The sequence below is a fragment of the Haemaphysalis longicornis genome, unplaced genomic scaffold (assembly GCF_048455015.1).
Source record: "Haemaphysalis longicornis isolate Haplotype H1 unplaced genomic scaffold, Haemaphysalis longicornis Haplotype H1 scaffold_11, whole genome shotgun sequence".
NCBI lineage: Eukaryota > Metazoa > Arthropoda > Arachnida > Ixodida > Ixodidae > Haemaphysalis > Haemaphysalis longicornis.
In genome coordinates this window covers 109,338,227-109,356,517 of record NW_027526214.1, presented here as the reverse complement: position 1 = coordinate 109,356,517, position 18,291 = coordinate 109,338,227, and positions in this window count along the sequence as shown.

The window sequence follows — 18,291 nt, the reverse complement described above, 5'->3', positions numbered from 1 at the left end:
TAGCTAGCTCTATGGCCAGGACGTGTGGTGTAGTGGGCAAATTACGACAGGTGTTACTGTCCAAGATTAGGCTTTTAATTTATCAGGTAATATTTTCCTCTCACTTAAGATAATATTTTCTTGTATGGGGAACAACATCACGAACCAAAGTACACAAGTTAGCTATGCTGCAGAAAAAGCCATCGGAAATATTGCTTACGTACGATATGATGTGCATACCTACGAAATATTTTGCAGCCTTATTGTAGTACCCATTCAAGATTTACATGAAAATAACCTCATCCTTAAATGCAAAAATGTTTCCAATATAACAGCAAAAGGTTTATAAGTCTGCTAAACTAAACACGAAGACACTAGTACCGTAGAACTTTAGAGAGAGAATCATATGGTCACAACATTTCTCGCGTACGACCTACGGCTTTTTTGATTCAGTATCGTTCACTGTGTTTATTATACAAATTACACAGAAATAGCCTAGAATAAATAGTGCCTCAAGAAAGCGATTGAAATCGCATATGAATAAAAACTTAGGCCTTGCCTCAAACTGGTAGGTAATAACCTGTTGTGTATTTGTCATTGAGTGTATTTTTGCGTTTCAAGTCTGTCACACGGGCTGCGGCCCATGTAACTTTGTATAATTTTAATAGCCTAGTTTTCTCAGGTTCATATTTTTTTGAAATGTTGCTTTGGATTATGCAGAATGTATATTTTGTTAATTCTGACCTCAGTGTGGGAAGCGTTTCATCGATGCACCAAGCTACATGTAAATTGCAATACTAGTTTAACTTAGTAAGGTTGAAGTCTGGGCTGGTTGGTTCAACAATAAATTTCAAGCGCAATAAACACACACACAAGGACAATTAAGGCACATATGCAGTGCTGCCTATGTCTTTTAGTTGTCATTGATGCGTCTTTATTGGGCTAGAAATTTAACACATACCATTATGCATGTAATACTTTTGTGTTGCGTTCCCCTACTGCGTTAGCTATGCTGTGAATGAGATTGTATTCGTGGGGCAGTATCTGCTACATGTTCGTTAGAACAATACTGTATTTTTGTACGTATGAAAGAGATGAAAGTGTGTATATCAAACGCGCATACTATAGCATACTGAAACCGCTGCCAAGACAACGGGGAAAGACCGTGTCTCGCTACTGCACTGAAGCTTTTTGTTCTCGTCCCAGCGCTCTTTTATAAAAATAAGCTTAAATAAAAGGTCATTTGATTGACTGATTTAAGCTGGACCACATAAATACATAAGAAAAGGTGGATATGAAGCTAAATAACACACACAAAAAGGGAGATATACAGTGCCACGTGAAGTTCTTTAAGAGCCTTCCCGCAATATCGTATTCGTTTCCAACCCGCATACAGACACAAAGAAAAAATAAACAAAAAACAAAAAAGCAAAGAAAGGGGGGAAATAAACAAACAAGACGCGGTTTCATTTTCCGGATTGCAATTCGTGAGTGCAAAGAGAGAAAAAACAATAATATGAAAAAGTATAAAACAAATGAAATAAAGCAAGTGGAACTATTGTGAAGTCTATGTACATTCGTCTCTATACGGTAGGGCAACTATACCAAAGAAGTACACTGACACGGTACAAAGTACACTACATGCACAGTACACTACACTCAGCAATAAAAAAAGCAAAAAAGAAGAAAAACGATTATCTTCCAGAACGAAGTTTCTCAGTTGATCGCGGCATCGGTATTCTCCGGTGCCTGATTGGGCATGCAGCACAATTGGCCTGTGTTTCATTCAGGCCGTTCCAGACATTGTGATTTTATTAGATAAGGTACGATTAACGGGCTTCATGGTCATAATGCCTTTTGAAATTTGACTGAAGCACCGTGGCTGCGAATGCGTGAAAGAGTGGCCTAGATTATTCACACGTTTAGATAGGGGAAGGTGAGGTTGGGACTTTATGTGTGCTCTGTTGTTGCTTATTCCCATTCTAAACAGATTCTCAGTTTGAATAACACACACGGCGTGGCATATGGTGTATTCAAGAATGTAGACAATGTTTGCACTGTCACAGTCAGTTTCGTCTTATTTGCAAAGGGATTGAATTGGCGCTTGCGGTGGCAGAGCCTTTAGTAAGCATGGGCATTGTTTGCACCTAGGCTTTTTGCAGGACCGCTGCCTGTGAAACTAGGGGTGTTGACCTTAGGTGATGTTACAATATCTCTGATGTTTCTTACACGTTGGTACATGACGCGGGGAGGCTCAGGGAGAGAGACAGAAAAAAAGTATTGTTTGCAGAAGGTGTAAGGGGTCAGCGTGGCCGCAGGCTCCAGCCTGGCGGCGGCTAGCGTAGCCCTGTCCCCGAGGGAGAGTTGTGTCCCTAGGTCAGAGCTACCCAGCGCCCGCTCCCACATCTCGTCGGAGGAAATTAGAGGGAAAGGGTCTTTAGAGGTGCCCCACATGGAGTGGGATACAGTGGAGCGTGTGCCACAGGAAGAACAATTGGGGGGGGGGGGGTAAAGCAGGTGTGGATGTGGTGAAGTACCGCTCGGCAAGGAAGAATGTGAATCTGGAGGAGTCGCCATGTGCGTTCCTGCGCGTGGGTGAGCGGAGATTGAAAGGCAGTATATGCGGCGGTCGAGGCGGTAATGACTCACAATGTGGTGGTAAGTTGTCAGTCTATCCCTAGCAGATCTGGCCCCAGCGTAGGGAAGGAGGCTGGGGCCCGCTTGGATTTTAGGTCCTCGAGTGGCGACGTGGTCTGCCCCATTTCCCCCGAGGTCGGCATGAGCCGGGGCCCAAATAAGGTATACCGGGGAGGTCGGGGAATTTCTGAGCCAGCAGTTTCAAAGCGAGTGGCGAAATAAGGCCACGAGCAAAATTTCGAACCGCCGTTTTAAAATCAGATTATAATTGCGGGGGGAGGGGGTCGGCCTGGGTGACAGCGCTAGCACTATTTCCCCCACCTTCTCCTCTCCGGGATGAGAGGTGTTCACCGTAAGGGAGTTAATGGGAGGGGTGTCGCGCCTGTTGATCACGTCTATCGCATATGCGTCATGGTGGCGGTATTCATCAGCGTCCGCGTAGTGAATATCTGGGCGGATTGGAAGATGCCTCTCGAGTGCTCGTGCCCTCTGCGTTCTTTGGCCCACGTTATATGTTGGATGCATATTGCGGTGTAATGGCCGAACTATTAGTTGAGCATTGTCGGTATGCGAAATGGATTATTTACGGTCTACTCCTGTCTGGATATTGAGGCCAATTCTGACAACGATGTGCAATCATGTAGGGGTAGTCGCTAGACGGGCTATTTGAGCAGAAAAGTTCGTTCTACTAACTCTTCTGACGTGTTGTGCTACCCTAAATGTTCGAATCTGGGAGTGGATGCGTACAGGAGCAGTTGTAGTCCCGCTTTGTAATCTTTTGGAATCAGGCAGTTGATTTTTTCAAGTTCAGTAGCGCTGACGTAGAGGTACGGCAGCGAGTACATGATCCTGCTCACGACAAATGCTTCGATCAAGCGTATCATCAAATTATCTCGTAAGCCCTGAAGACGAGTCGCTATACGTCTTATCAGTCCGATAGTTTGTGTGACGCGCTTGTTATGCTGCGTTTGGAATTGTGTGTTTGAACTATTTTGTTGTATGAGCAGTCCCATTATCTTTAGAGTGTGTACCTCTTGGATCGGGTGATTACGAATTGACATTATAATATCTGTGGCGTTTGGGTGCCATGTTGTAGTGACATGAGTAGTAGTTACCAATTGGTATGTGAACAGGTCAGTCGAGCAACTTTGGCTTCGTCCGCCAATGTCTGGCCTCCAAGTTGGAGGGTTTCTTCAATGAGAGCATCACTACCCCCTGCGACCCAGGGGGTAATATGGTCTGCGTATAGACTGACGTTCATGAGGGGTATCTGCTCTAGCTTTCTGGGAGTCTTTATTTTGACAAGATTAAAAATCAATGGTGATAGCACAGCACCTTGTCGTGTTCTCATGAATGAAAGAGAGATGATATTTGACGTAACATCACCAATCTGAATACACGCATTGCGATCTACCAAGCAATCATGGATGTAGGTGTACATGTGTTCCCCTGGATTGATACATGCTAACCAGTGAAGTATTGCTGTGTGCGAGAGCTGGGAAACGCCTTGGCTGAGTCAACGGCCAGGATTGCTGCTGTGTCTAATGCACGAGGGGGAGTTATAATTTCCCGGGATAATTGAAGGAGGATGTCCCGTGTCGATAGTCCAGGTCGGATGCCTACCATGGAAAGAGGGAGTGCGCAAAATGAATTTACAGGAAACGTGATACGAGATAGTAGGACGTGTTCTAGGAATTTCCACATGCATGAAGTTAAGGAAATAGGTCTGAGATGCTCGATGGACATTGGTTTGCTGGGCTTGGGAATCAGGGTAATTTTGGGGTACTTCCAGGATGAGGGCAATGAGCCGCGCAGCCAGAAGTAGTTAAATACATCATGAAAGTCGAAATAAAATTATCATCAAGATTTAGGAGCATTTTGTTTGTTTTAACCCTTTCTAATGTGACATCTTAAAGGCTACAATGATTGCCATGTTGTCAGGAAGCCAAGGACGACGCAGTTGTCTTGCAGGAGAAACAAGTTTATTGGATCAAAATTGTGCTCCCCTAACATATAAAAAAAGAATACAGAGGCGGCGAAGCAGCGGTCAACAAAGCAGCGGCAGGCGAGTGTCGTCGAACCGAATGCCGTGGCGTCTGCTCTGCAGGATTTAATCTTTCGGCGCGACTGTTTCTGGAACCGTCGATGCACATCCAGAACATTGAAGATCAGAGAAGAATATTGTGGGCTAGCGACGTTAGGGCGAAACAGACTACTTATCTGAATGAGAGAGGCCGTGCGGCATAAAAATAAAAAATGGAACACGTGCTTCGCATGGGACACAGATAACAGAGCCGGGCTCGGCCGGGTATTTGAAGCAAACAATAAATAAACAAACCCGTACATGGTTCGCGGCATTACCCACCTCTAAGAGTGCATCGACCCGATGCTAAAATAAAACGACGGTCCGAACAAACAGCGACAACAAAACAAGAAAAAAAGTCCGTCATCTTGCAAAGTACGGTTTGACGCGAACCGCGTGGAAGACTTCGGGTCGCGTGCGCCATCGTGATTTGCCGGAATCCCAATTTCGGATCCCTTCGTAGGTTAATTGGCCAACACGTCGTAGAATGTGGTAGGGTCCGAAATACCGTCGCAGAAGCTTCTCACTGAGTCCGCGTCGTCGGACGGGAGTCTAAACCCACACACGATCCCGTGGTTGGTACTCGGCGTCTCGGCGTCGGAGGTTGTAGCGGCCGGCATCCACCTGCTGCTGGTCTGTTGTACGGACTCGAGTGAGCTGGCGGGCCTCCTTCGCACGCTGAAGGTAATCTTGGACGTCGGCGTTGTGGTCGTCGTCTTCTACATGCGGAAGTATGGCGTCGAGCACCGTATTCGGCCATCTTCCGTAGACAAGCTCGTACGGTGTCATCTGCGTAGTCTCCTGGGTACCTGTGTTGTGCGCAAACGTGAAATACGGGAGGACTTCGTCCACACTCTTATGTTCGACATCGACGTACATAGACAGAATATTCGCGATAGCCTTGTTCAGGCGTTCCGTAAGTTCATTTGTTTGGGGGTGGTTTCTGTAGCGTAATCATCTGTAATGGTTCCTGTAGCGTAATCCGTGTTTCTGTAGCGTAAGCTTTCTTGCATCAGCTCCGCAGTGAAGGCCGTTCCGCAGTCGGTGATTAGGACTTCAGGGGGTCCACGTCGCAGCACAACTTGGTTAATAAAGAACTTCGTGACTTCTTGTGCAGTCCCACTTGGAAGAGCGGCCGTCTCTGCGTAGCGCGTCATGTAGTCTGTCGCTACGACAATCCAATTGTTATCGGATCATGACGTAGGGAACTGGCCCAGAAGGTCTTTTTCCAATCTGTCGGAAGGGCCTCGATGGGACGGCGATTGGCTGTAAAAGTCCGGCGGATCTCATCTGCAGCGTTTTTCGTCCCTGGCAGTCACGGCAGCTCCGGACGTAGTGGGAGAAGTAAGAAGTAAGGCCGGGCCAGTAGTGCCTAGCCTTGATTTTTCGTATAGTGCGACCTGTGCCGAGATGTCCAGAAGGCGGGTTCTCGTGGCACGCTTCAAAATTTCGTCACGAAGGTCAGCGGGGATGAAAAGAAGTTAATTTGCTCTTATTCCGGGGCTGAAATTCTTCACGAGGACGGAGTTTCTCAAGCTGAATACTGGTAAGCTGTGTTTGAAGGTCCTAGGAACGGCAACGTTGCAGCCCTTGAGGTAGTCGATTATGACGCGTAAGTCGGGGTCGGCACGCTGCTGGGCGCTCTCCGTCACGATTCCGAAGAACACGCTGTCTTCATCAGAATATTGTGGTGGTGGCTCGACGGGGGCACAGAACAGGCAGTCGGCGTCGGAGTGTTTCCTACCGGATTTATAGACTACTGTAACGTCGAACTCCTGCAGGCGCAAGCTCCACCACCAAAAACGGCCAGAGGGGTCCTTGAAATTTGCGAGCCAACACAGCGCGTGGAGGTTTGTCACAACTTTGAATGGTCTTCCATACACGTATGGGCGAAATTTTGACATCTCCCATATAATAGCCAGGCACTCTTTCTCAGAGGCAGAGTAGTTTTGCTCCTCTTTCTACAGACCACGGTTGGCATAGGCGATTACCTTTTCGCAACTGCTTTGCTTTTGGACAAGGACGGCACCCAAGCCTATATCACTGACGTCCGTGTGCATTTCCGTTTCTCCGTTTTCGTCGAAATGAGCGAGAACGGGCGGGCTTTGCAGGCGTTTTTGCAGCTCGAAGAATGCTTTTTCGTGGTCATTTTCCCAGCTGAAAGGTGTGCTATCTTTCGTCAACCGCGTGATTGGCTCCGCAATGCGTGCGAAGTTTGCGAAGAAGCGCCGGTAGTAGGCGCACAACCCGAGAAATCTTCGCACGCCCTTCTTGTCTTTCGCCCTTGCGAAGTTCGCAATGGCTGTAGTTTTTGCCGGGTCAGGTAGGACTCCCGCGGCGTTGACGACGTGGCCCAAGAACTTGAGTTCTTTTTATGCGAAACGACACTTTTCAGGCTTCAGAAGTTAACCCTGTCGTACGAATGGCCTCGGGTACAGACTCCAACCTTGCAATGGGTTAGTCGGAATTCCGGGCGAATAATAAAACGTCGTCGAGGTATACGACGCCAGCTGTGCCACTTAAGGCGAGCTAGCAGAGTGTCCATGACTCTTTAAAACGTCGGCCGTGCTGTGCACAGCCCAAACGGCATCACCATTAAACTCGTATAAGCCGTCCGGGGTTATAAATGTGGTCTGTCTCGGTCTCTCTCGCCACTTCAATTTTTCCGCAGATGGTCTTCAGGTCGGTCGATCTGATCGATCGATCTTCAGGTCGATCGATGACATCTGGAAGTACTTCGCATGCCAGATGTGATCGAGGGCGTCGTCAATTTGTGGCATGGGGTACACGTTCTTTTTGGCGACCGTGTTCAGTCGCCGGTAATCAACGCAAAATCTTAATGTACGGTCGTTTTTCTTCACCAGTACGACCAGCGCAGCCTAGGGACATTTCGATGGCTGTATAATGTTGTCAGTGAGCATGTTATCGACATGAGTCCGGATGGCTTCCCGCTCGTGCGAAGAGACGCGGTACGGTGACTGTCGCGTAGGTCGGGCTGCATCTTCTTCATTATTCGGTGCTTCGATAGAGGTGATTGACGTAATTTTTCGCTCGACAAAAAACATTCGCTATAGCGACGCAGCAAAGCCAATAATTTGTTTCCTTGTTCTTTCGGTAGCGCCGGATTCACGTTGAAGGGCTCCGGGAGCTTGAAGGTTTCTATGGGTGTGCGTTCAAAGTCGGCGACCACGAACACGTCACTTGCTTCTTGCGTTTGTTCAAGGAATGCAATTTCCGCGCCCTTGTTTAAATGCTGGTACTTGTTACTTGTTGGTACTTGCTGGTACCTTGTTTAAATGATGAAATTACTAACCAATACGTGGTATTGCTGTTTCCTGAAGCGCACAATACCTCTTGCGACAGAGACACCATGGTCGAGAAGCAACCTTTGACCACTGTCTACGATAGCGTCAAAGTCAGGAGCAGCATCTTCAGAGTAGACTACGATCATCAAGTTGGCGCGGGGTGGCAGGGTGACATAATCATCGGTAATCCTTACAGCCGCACGACGTTCGGGGTTCGGTTCCGGCGTCATAGAGTGATGGGGGAAAACGTTATTGACTTGGTCTGCAGATCGATGATTGCACGGTTGTTCATCAAAAAATCTATTCGAAGAATTACGTCGCGGGAGTAGCTAGGCCGAACGGCGCACGCCGCAGGGTATGTTGTGCCGTCTATGGTGACGCGCGATAGGCACGTTCCACTTGGCGTCACGACGTGTCCTCCTGCTGTGCTTATGTGCGGACTGTCCCATCTGGTCATAACTTTTTAAGTTAGATGCAAATGGCCCGCTCATTACTGAGTAGTCGGCTCCCGTGTCTATGAGAGCGACTACATCAAAGCAGTCGATGGACAACTGAACGTCGGACGCCGACTTCCTCGAGTTCCGGGTGCGCGATGGCGTCGTATCTCTGCTTGTACGTGTTGACGGTCGGGCACTATGCGTCATCGTCTTCGTCGTATTTTCAGCGGCAGGTTCGGTAGTGTCGGGTACGCGTCGCGCCGTTTTGCTTTCGTCGTGTTCGGAAGTCACGTCAGGGTTAGATCGGGTCATCGGGCTGAGGGCATGTCGTGAATCATGGTCTTCAGCGAGTCGCTGCGTCGTTGGATGGTTTTCTTTTTTCCGCGGTCCTGCAACTTTACCTCCACAAGTTGCTGCTTTTAGTTATCCCCACGTGGGGTGTGGGACCTTCAACGTGAAAAGTCAGCAGTGCTGCGCCGGTTTGACGACTGGTACAGGTAAGGCGATGGTGAACGATTGAATCGGGCTGGTCCTCGGTTGGTGTTGGAGAGGTAGTCTTCGATCTCAGTAGGGCGGTGGCCGGGTCGGGGGCATGGTGCGTCGACGGCGAAGCCTCGCAAACCGATCCTCTAGATGTAGATGTCGGCCTCTCCGCAGTGGTAGCACAGCGGTCGATTATCGGGTGTTCGCCACATCCCGGTCTTCTAGGGGGTGAGGGGTTGCACCACAGGTGGTCGGACCGGCTATAGGGGGTGACGGTAGGGAGTTTCGGGATGGTAGGGCGCTGTTGTGTGGGGCCGGCGAACAGCAGCCGCGTAAAACATGGCTTGTGGCTCGCGTAGTGCTGCTGAAATCGTTGAGGTTCTCAGAGCTTGCTGTACTTTTTGCCTAATCACATCGGCAAGGGAAGCGACTTGCGGCTGCGGCAGCGTCGGGAGAAGTTTCTGCAGCTCCTCCATCACTATTGCGCGGATAGTCGTGCGTAGGCTGTCTGCCGGAATCGGCATGCTGTCGACGCAGTTCGCATTGGCCGCGCCAACAAAGTTGCGGTCATACTGCTTATTACGCATTTCAAGAGCCTTCTCAATTGTGCTGGCTTCGGTCACAAATTCGGCGATGGTTTTGGGCGGGCTGCGGACACGTCCAGCAAACAATTTCTCCACACCGCGCATTCAGAAGCGTAACTTCTTTTCTTCCACCATGCAAGGGTCAGCATGCCTGACGAGCGTCTTCATCTCTTCGATGAAGATAACACTTTCGTTAGGGTGTTGTGTCCGCGTCTGCAACAAGACTTCGGCCCGCTCTTTTCACCAGACCGTGGTGAACGTCGTAACGAATTGCGTTCGGAAATCGTTCCAAGACTCTTGGGAGCTCTCATGGTTTTCTAACCAGATTTTTGCTAAGTCCTTAAGGTAGGAGAACACTTGCCTCAGTGTCTCAGCGGCGTCCCATCGATTGAACAGCCTGACCCGTTCGAATTGCTCCAACCAGTCTTCGGGGTCGTCCCAATGTGACCCATGAATTCATGGGGGCTCCCTGGGTCTGCTGATGAACGAAGGCAGGACTGTTAGCGATGGTCATGGTGCCTGCGTTAATCATGGTGGTGGTCATGACGTCTTCTATCTTCACTCTATTCGTGAGCAGTCCAAACTCCGGCTGAAGACCTTGTTGTCTGCGGCTGGCACGAGTGGGACTTGGTTGTTGGGTTGACGAGGGCGTAGGGTTAATGTACCCAGCACCTTCACCAGATGTCACGAAGGCAAGTACGATGCAGTTGTCTTGCAGGATAAACATGTTTATTGGATTGAAATTTTGCTCCCTCAACAACTCAAAAAGAATACAGAGGCGGCGAAGCAGCTGTCAACAAAGTGACTAGCGCAGGCGAGTGTCGTCCAACCGAATGCCGCGTCGTCTTATCTGTAGGCTTTTATCTTTCGGCGTGACTGTTTCAGGAATCGTCGATTCACATTCAGAACATTGTAGATCACAGAAGATTATTCTGGGCTAGCGAATTTAGGGCGAAACAGCCTGCTTATCTGAATGAGATAGTCCGTACAGCATAAAAATAATAGAACACGTGCTTCGCATTGGACGCAGATAAACGAGCCGGGCGCGGCCGGGCATTAAAAACAAACAATAAATAAACAAACCTGTATATGGCTCGCGGCAATATAGAACGAATTTTTTTATGCTCCTCATTGTAACAAACTTTCTTCTTTTGATACCGTCGTTTTCTAACACGAGGATTGCTTTGACCATTGAGGGTGCGTCATGAGAGCGAAAAAAGAAGTAGCAACAGGTTTGCTTTGTAACTTGGTACACCATTGAATGAACATAGGGACTGCTTTGACGGCGCATCCATCTTGTCACTTACTTGCCGCTACTGCAGGGCCTGAACTTGTTCAGGAGGGCCTTACTTGTCACTGGACAAGTAAGGCCCTCCTGAACTGTATTTTACAACTCTCTGAGTAAGAATGTGGTGGGAGCCAGGCAAGATTTGGTATGGTTTGAGCAATTTTGTTTTTTTATAGTGCGCTTTTCCACAGAAATTGAGAAATTAAAAATTTCTCGTGATACTGTAATGTTATCCTGCATTCAGCCCTTAATGAATTAAACAAAGTTTAAAAATTTTTTCAAAAATTTCACTCGAAGAATGCGTAAGAAATTGCTCACGAAGAAGACCTCACAATGTTTTTATTGAAATATGCAGCCGCAAGGACGAGAGTGTGAACAACTAAGTGTCTCGTACTAAGAAATATGACACAGGGTTCTTTAGATATCTGTGTTAAGAAAAGGGCTATAGTATTTATATTTTTAAAACACCGGCTACAGATCCTTTGTTTAAGAAAACATCTTCAGCCGTTTTGATTGCTGTTCTTTATTTCACAATGTTTTTCTTTTTGTTTCAGTTCAAGACATTCGTAAGTTTTTTTGCGTGCTTTAAAAAGCTGTAATATTATGCCTTATTCACAATGTGAGTGCGACTGCGGATTTCTGCGTAAAGTAGATAGTTGAGGTTGGAGCCTCGGAGAGGCAGATGCAGGAACGAGTGTTATGGCTGGCCTTTATTAGATCTTCGGGTAGTCGGTAGCACCTGCTGTCTCAATTCCAGACGAATCATCTGCGCGACGGGTTGTTCCCTCCAAGGTATCAGCACTCTATACTCTACTGGCTAAAGCTTCGAACAAAACATCGTTACGAAAGTCTTGTTGAGGATGTTCTACCTTTTCAGGTCCTCTACCGGACAGCAAGCTCAATAACACAAGGGTCACAGCGCGGTGCGAGACTCCTGCGACCATGTCATCCTGTCTTTGTGCGATGCCTTTATGTTCGCAGATTTTGTTTCTCTTGAGGACGTTTCCAAACATGTGGAATCTATTATCCGCTGAGTATGTGCCTCACCACCATGCTGTGCGTTATTGTGTGGAGGGGACACGGTTCCAGAAAAGGTGTGGTACGGGGTTAGGGCCAATTGGTCTTGACGACGCAGTCCAGGGGGCAATAGAGCACGGGCCCCCATGAGCGGGCCAGAATGCCATGGGCCACCCGGTCGCTCACGGTGTGGCAAAATGGTCATGGGCCTCCAGGTTCCTTGTAACGCTAGCGACGGGGCTCAGGGCTACCCGGTTTCTGCCAACACGGGATACGGGGCTGAGACCCACCCGGACTCAAAATCACCTCCAACATGATCACACTTACCAATTTCTGATCAAGGGAACCTGATTGGTGATACACCTACCGCTTTGAGCATTGGTCCTCCCACCATAATATCGCGAAGCCTAGGACGACGCAGTTGTTTGGAAAAGAAACAAGTTTATTGGAGCGAACTTGTGCTCCCCTAAAAACTGAGAAGAATACAGAGGCGGCGAAGCAGCGGTCAACAAAGTGACGTGCGTGCGTCGGCGAGGGTCGCAGAATCGAATACCCCGGCGCCTGCTCTGCCGGCTTTTTATGTTTCGGCGCGCGTGGTTCTCCAACCGTCGATTCGCATCGAGAACATTGAAGATCCAAGAAGATTTTTCCGGGCTGTTCCCGTTACATCGGAATGCTCTCCCTATCTTAACAGATAACACATGCGGCTCAGAAAGAAAGAACGGAACACGCGCTTCCCTTGTCACAGAGATAACAAAGACTGGCGCAGCCGGTCTGTAAAACCAAAACACAAATAAACAAACCCAATGCATGGTTCGCGGCATTACCCCCCTGTAAGAGTGCATCGACCCGATGCTAACATAAGCGGCAGTGCGAGCAAATAAAAATAAAAGCTCGTCATCGTCTGTAGAAAGGTTTTAAGCGAAGCACGTGGACGACTTCGGGCCGCGTGTGTCGTCGTGATGTGCCGGAGTCACCATGGGGGATCACTTCGTAGGTAAAGTGGCCAACACGTCGTAGAATCTTCTAGGGTCCGAAATATCGTCGCACAAGTTTCTCACTCTGTCCGCGTCGTCGGATGGGAGTCCAAACCCACACACAATCCCCTGGGTGGTACTCGGCGGCTCGGCGTCGGAGGTTGTAGCGGCCGGCATCCACCAGCTACTGGTCGGGTATACGAACTCGAGCGAGCTGGCGGGCCTCCTCCGCACGCTGAAGGCATCCTTGGACGTCGGCGTTCAGGTCGTCATATTCTACGTCAAGCATTGTAGTCGGCAGTCTTCCGTAGACGTGCTCGAACGGTGTCATCTGCGTGGTTTCTTGGATAGCCGTGCTGTACGCAAACGTGACATACGGGAGCACTTCATCCCAGGCCTTATGTTCAACGTCGACGTACTTGGACAGCATATCCGCAATCGTCTTGTTCAATTGTTCCGTTAGTCCGTTCGTTTGGGGGTGGTACGCCGTCGTTCTTCGGTGATCCGTGTTGCTGTAGCGTAAGGTTCCTTGTATGAGCTCAGCAGTAAAGGCCGTTCCGCGGTCCGTGATGAGGACTTCAGGTGCTCCATATCACAGCACAACTTGTCTTATAAAAAACTTGGCGACTTCTTGTGCAGTCCCCCTCGGAAGAGCGGCAGACTCCGCGTAGCGCGTCTCGTAGTCTGTTGCTACGACAATCCACTTGTTCTCGGATTGTGACGTAGAGAACGGGCTCAGACGATCCATTCCAATCTGTTGGAAGGGCCTTGATGGGACGGCGATCGGCTGCAGAAGTCCGGCTGGTCTCGTCGGTGGCGTTTTTCGTCGCTGACAGTCACGGCAGCTCCGGACGTACTGGGTGACGTCGGATGTACGGCGGGGCCAGTAGTATTTCGTCTTGATTTTTTCAATTGTGCGGGCTGTGACGAGATGTCCGGAAGACGGGTCGTCCTGGCACGCTTCCAAAATGTCGTCACGAAGGTCTGCGGGGATGACAAGAAGGTAATTTGTTCGTGTTCTGGGGCTGAAATTCTTCTTCACGAGGACGGAGTTTCTCAGGCTGAATGCTGGTAAGCTGCGTTTGAATGTTCTAGTTACGGTGACGTTGTATCCCTCGAGGTAGTAGATTTTAACGCGTAAGTCAGGGTCGGCACGCTGCTGGGCGGCTAGGTCGCTCTCCGTCACGATTCCGAAGAACGCGCTGTCTTCATCAGAGTCTTGTGCTTGCGGGTCGACGGGGGCGCGGGACAGGCAGTCGGCGTCGGAGTGTTTCCTGACGGATTTATATTTGACTAACGTCGAACTCCTGCAGGCATAAGCTCCACCGCCCAAGACGGCCAGAGGGGTCCTTCAAATTGGCGAGCCCACACAGCGCGTGGTGGTCTGTCAGAACCTTGAATGGTCTTCCATACATGTATGGGCGAAATTTTGAAATTGCCCTTATAATTGCCAGGCACTCTTTCTCAGAGGCACAGTAGTTTTTCTCCTCCTTCGACAGACCATGGCTGCCATAGGCGATTAGTTTTTCGCACCCCCTTTGTTTTTGGACGAGGACGGCACCCAAGCCTATATAACTGGCGTCCGTGTGTATTTCCGTTTCGGCTTTTTCTTCGAAATGAGCGAGCACGGCCGGGATTGGCAGGCTTTTTTTCAGCTCGCCGAATGCTTTTTCTTGGTCGTTGTCCCAGCTGAAAGGGGTGCTATCTTTCGTCAAGCGCGTAAGCGGCTCTGCAATGCGTGCGAAGTTTGCGACGAAGCGCCGGTAGTATGCGCAGTGTCCGAGAAATCTTCGCACGCCCTTCTTTTCTTTAGGCCTGGGGAAGTTCGCAACGGCTGAAGTTTTTGGTGGGTCAGGTAGGACTCCCGCGGCGTTGATGACGTGGCCCAAGATCTTGAGTTCCTCGAACGCGAAACGGCACTTTCAGGCTTCAGTGTTAGCCCCGACGTACGAATGGCCTCGAGTACAGACTCCAACCTTCCGAGGTGTTCGTCAAAAGTCCGGGCGAATACGACAACGTCGTCGAGGTATACGAGGCAGGTGTGCCACTTCAGGCCAGCTAGCACCATGTCCATGACTCGTTGAAACGTTGCTGGCGCCGTGCACAGCCCGAAAGGCATCACCTTGAACTCGTATAGGCCATCCGGGGTTATGAATGCAGTCTTCTCTCGGTCTTTCTCGACCACTTCAATTTGCCAGTACCCGGTCTTCATATCCATCGATGAGCAGTACTTCGCATGGCAGAGGTGGTCGAGGGCGTCGTCGATTCGTGGCAGGGGGGTACACATCCTTTTTGGTGATATTGTTCAGTCACCGGTAGTCAACGCAGAACCTTAATGTGCCGTCTTTTTTCTTCACGAGTACGACCGGCGCAGCCCACGGACTTTTCGATGGTTTTATTATGTCGTCGCTGAGCATGTCGTCGACTTGAGTCCGGATGGCTTCCCGCTCGTGTGAAGAGACGCGGTACGGTGACTGTCGGGTAGGTCGGGCTCCATCTTCGGTTATAATTCGGTGCTTCGCTAGGGGTGTCTGACGTATTTTGAGTTTGCCGAAAAACACTCGCTGTAGTGACGGAGCAAATCCAGTAATCTGTCCCGATTTTCTTGCGGCAGCGCCGTGTTCACGTAGAAAGGTTGCGGTGGCTTGGAAGCAGCTGCACGTGCGCATTCAAATTTAGCGACCGCGATCACTTGACTTGCTTCTTGCGTTTCTTCGTGGAACGCAATTGCAGCGCCCTTGTTTAGATGCTGGTTTTCCTCGGTAAAATTGGTGACCAAAACATGGGATTTGCGTTGCTTAAAGCGCGCAATACCTCTTGCGACGGAGACACCGTGGTTGAGAAGCAACGTTTGGTCACCCTATACGATAGCGTCGATGTTAGGAGCAGGATCCTCACAGTAGACGGCGATCATCAAGCTTGCGCGAGGTGGCAGGGTGACGTGATCGTCGGCGATCTTTACAGCATCACGCTGATCGGGGTTCAGTGGCGGCGTCGTGGAATGATCAGAGGAAAACGTTATCGACTTGGTCTGGAGATCAATTATTGCGCCGTTGTCCGTCAAAAAGTACATTCCAAGTATTACGTCACGGGAGCAGTTGGGTAACATTACGAACACTGCAGTGTACGTGATTCCGCCTATGGTGACGCGGGATGTGAACGTTCCACTTGGCGTTACGAGATGGCCTCCTGCTGTGCGTATATGCGGACCGTCCCATCTTGTCGTAACTTTCTTCAGCTTAGACGCGAATGACCCGCTCATCACCGAGTAGTCGGCTCCAGTGTCGACGAGGGCGACTACGTCAAAGCCGTCGATGGACAACTGGACGTCGGACGCTGCGTTCCTCGAGTTCCAGGTGCGTCGGAGCGTCGCATCTCGGCTTGTGCGTGTTGACGGTCGGGTACTGTGCGTCGTCGTTGTCGATGTCTTCTGAGCGGACGTATCGGTCAGGTCGGGTAAGTGTCGCGGCGTATAGCTGTCGTCGTGTTCGGGAGTCTTTTCAAGGTTAGGTCGGCTCGTCGGGATGAGGGCATGTCGTGAATCACTGTCTTCGGCGCGTCTTTGCGTCGTTGGAGGGTTTCCAGTTTTTCGCCGTAGAGCAACTTCACCTCCAGAAGTTGCTGCTTTCAGTTACCCCCTAATGGGCTGGGGGACCTTCCACGGGCGAAGTCAGCGTTGCTACTGCGGTTCGGCGATTGGTATGGGTAGGGCGACGGCGAACGATTGAAACGCGCTGGGCCACGGCTGGTTTCAGATAGATACTCGTCGATCTCACGTGGTTGTTGGCCAGGGAGAGGGCGAGGTGCGTCGACGGAGAAACCACGCAGTCGGATTTTCTTGTATGGGCAGCGACGGTAGATGTGGTCGGCCTCTCCGCAGTGGTAGCACAGAGGACGGTTATCGGGAGTTCGCCATACGTCCGTCTTCATCGGCGTCTGGTTTCGGGCTACCGGGGGTCGGGCGGGTGAAAGTGGGCGGCGGTACGGCGGGGCCTCTTGACGACGTGTTGGAGCAGGGCGGGGTCGACGAACAGCCGCGGAGGATGTCATAGCTTGTGGCTCTCGGGGTACCTCGGATCGCATAAAAGTTCCCAACGCTTGTTTCACTTCTTCTCTAATCACGTCGGTGAGGGAAGCGACTTGGGGCTGCGGCGGTGTTGGGAGAAGTTTCGGCAGCTCCTCTCTCACTATTGCGCGGATAGTCTCGCGTAGGCTGTCGGCTGGGGTCCGCGTGCTGCCAAAGTTGTTCGCATTGGTCGCGCCAACAAAGTGGCGGTCACACTGCTTAGCACGCATTTCGAGGGCTTCCTCAATGGCGCTGGCTTCGGTCACGAATTCGGCGACGGTTTTCGGCGGATTTCGGACAAGTCCAGCAAACAGTTCCTCCTTCACTCCGCGCATTAAGAACCGCAACTTCTTTTCTTCTGTCATTTCGGGGTCCGCGCGGCGAAATAGCTGCTCCATCTCCTCAACGAAGATCACGACTCCTTCGTTGGGGTGTTGCGTGCGCGTTTCCAAGATAAAGGCGGCTCTTTCTTTCCGCACGACGGTAGTGAAAGTCTTGGTAAACTCGCTTTTGAACTGAGCCCAGTTTGTCAAGGAGCTCTCGTGGTTCTCGAACCAAGTGCCAGCCGAATCTTCCAAGTAAAAGAAGACATGCCGGAACGTTTCTGCGTGGTCCCACCTGTTGAATTTCCTGACGCGCTCCAGTTTCTCGAATCATTCTTCTGAGTCTTCTGCGGGGGCTCCTCGGAATGATGGCGGATCCCGTGGCTGCTGCAGAACGACGGGATGATCGGCTTGATTGAACATGGTGCTGGTTGCGACGTCTTTCTTCTTCGCTTTCTCCGGTAGCAGACCAAACTAGGGTGGTAAATCTTGCCGGCCGTGGCTGGCTCTTGCTGGACTGGATTGGCGGTTTTCGAAGGTTGTAGTGGGCATGAAGGGTGCTACCCAGCACCTTCACCAGATGTCACGAAGCCATGGACGACGCAGTTGCTTGGAAAAGAAACAAGTTTATTGGAGCGAACTTGTGCTCCCCTAACAACTGAAAAGAATACAGAGGCGGCGAAGCAGCGGTTACCAAAGTGAGGTACGTGCGTCGGCGAGCATCGCAGAATCGAATGCCCTGGCGTCTGCTCTGCCGTCTTTTTATCTTTCGGCGCGCGTGGTTCTCGAACCGTCGATTCGCATCGAGAACATTTTTGATCCAAGAAGATTATTCCGGGTTGTTCACGTTACATCGGAATGCTCTCCCTCTCAGAACAGATAACACAAGCGGCACAGAAAGAAAGAATGGAACACGCGCTTCCCTTGTCACAGAGATAACAAAGACCGGCGCAGCCGGGCTGTAAAACCAAAATACAAATAAACAAACCCAATGCATGGTTCACGGCACTATACTCTCTGGTAAACGCTTCAGAGTCCTGCCAGCATTGCTTGAACAAACAATATGTCTCAAAGTGCTGTGTACTACGGTAAGAGCTCAACTAGGTAAAGGG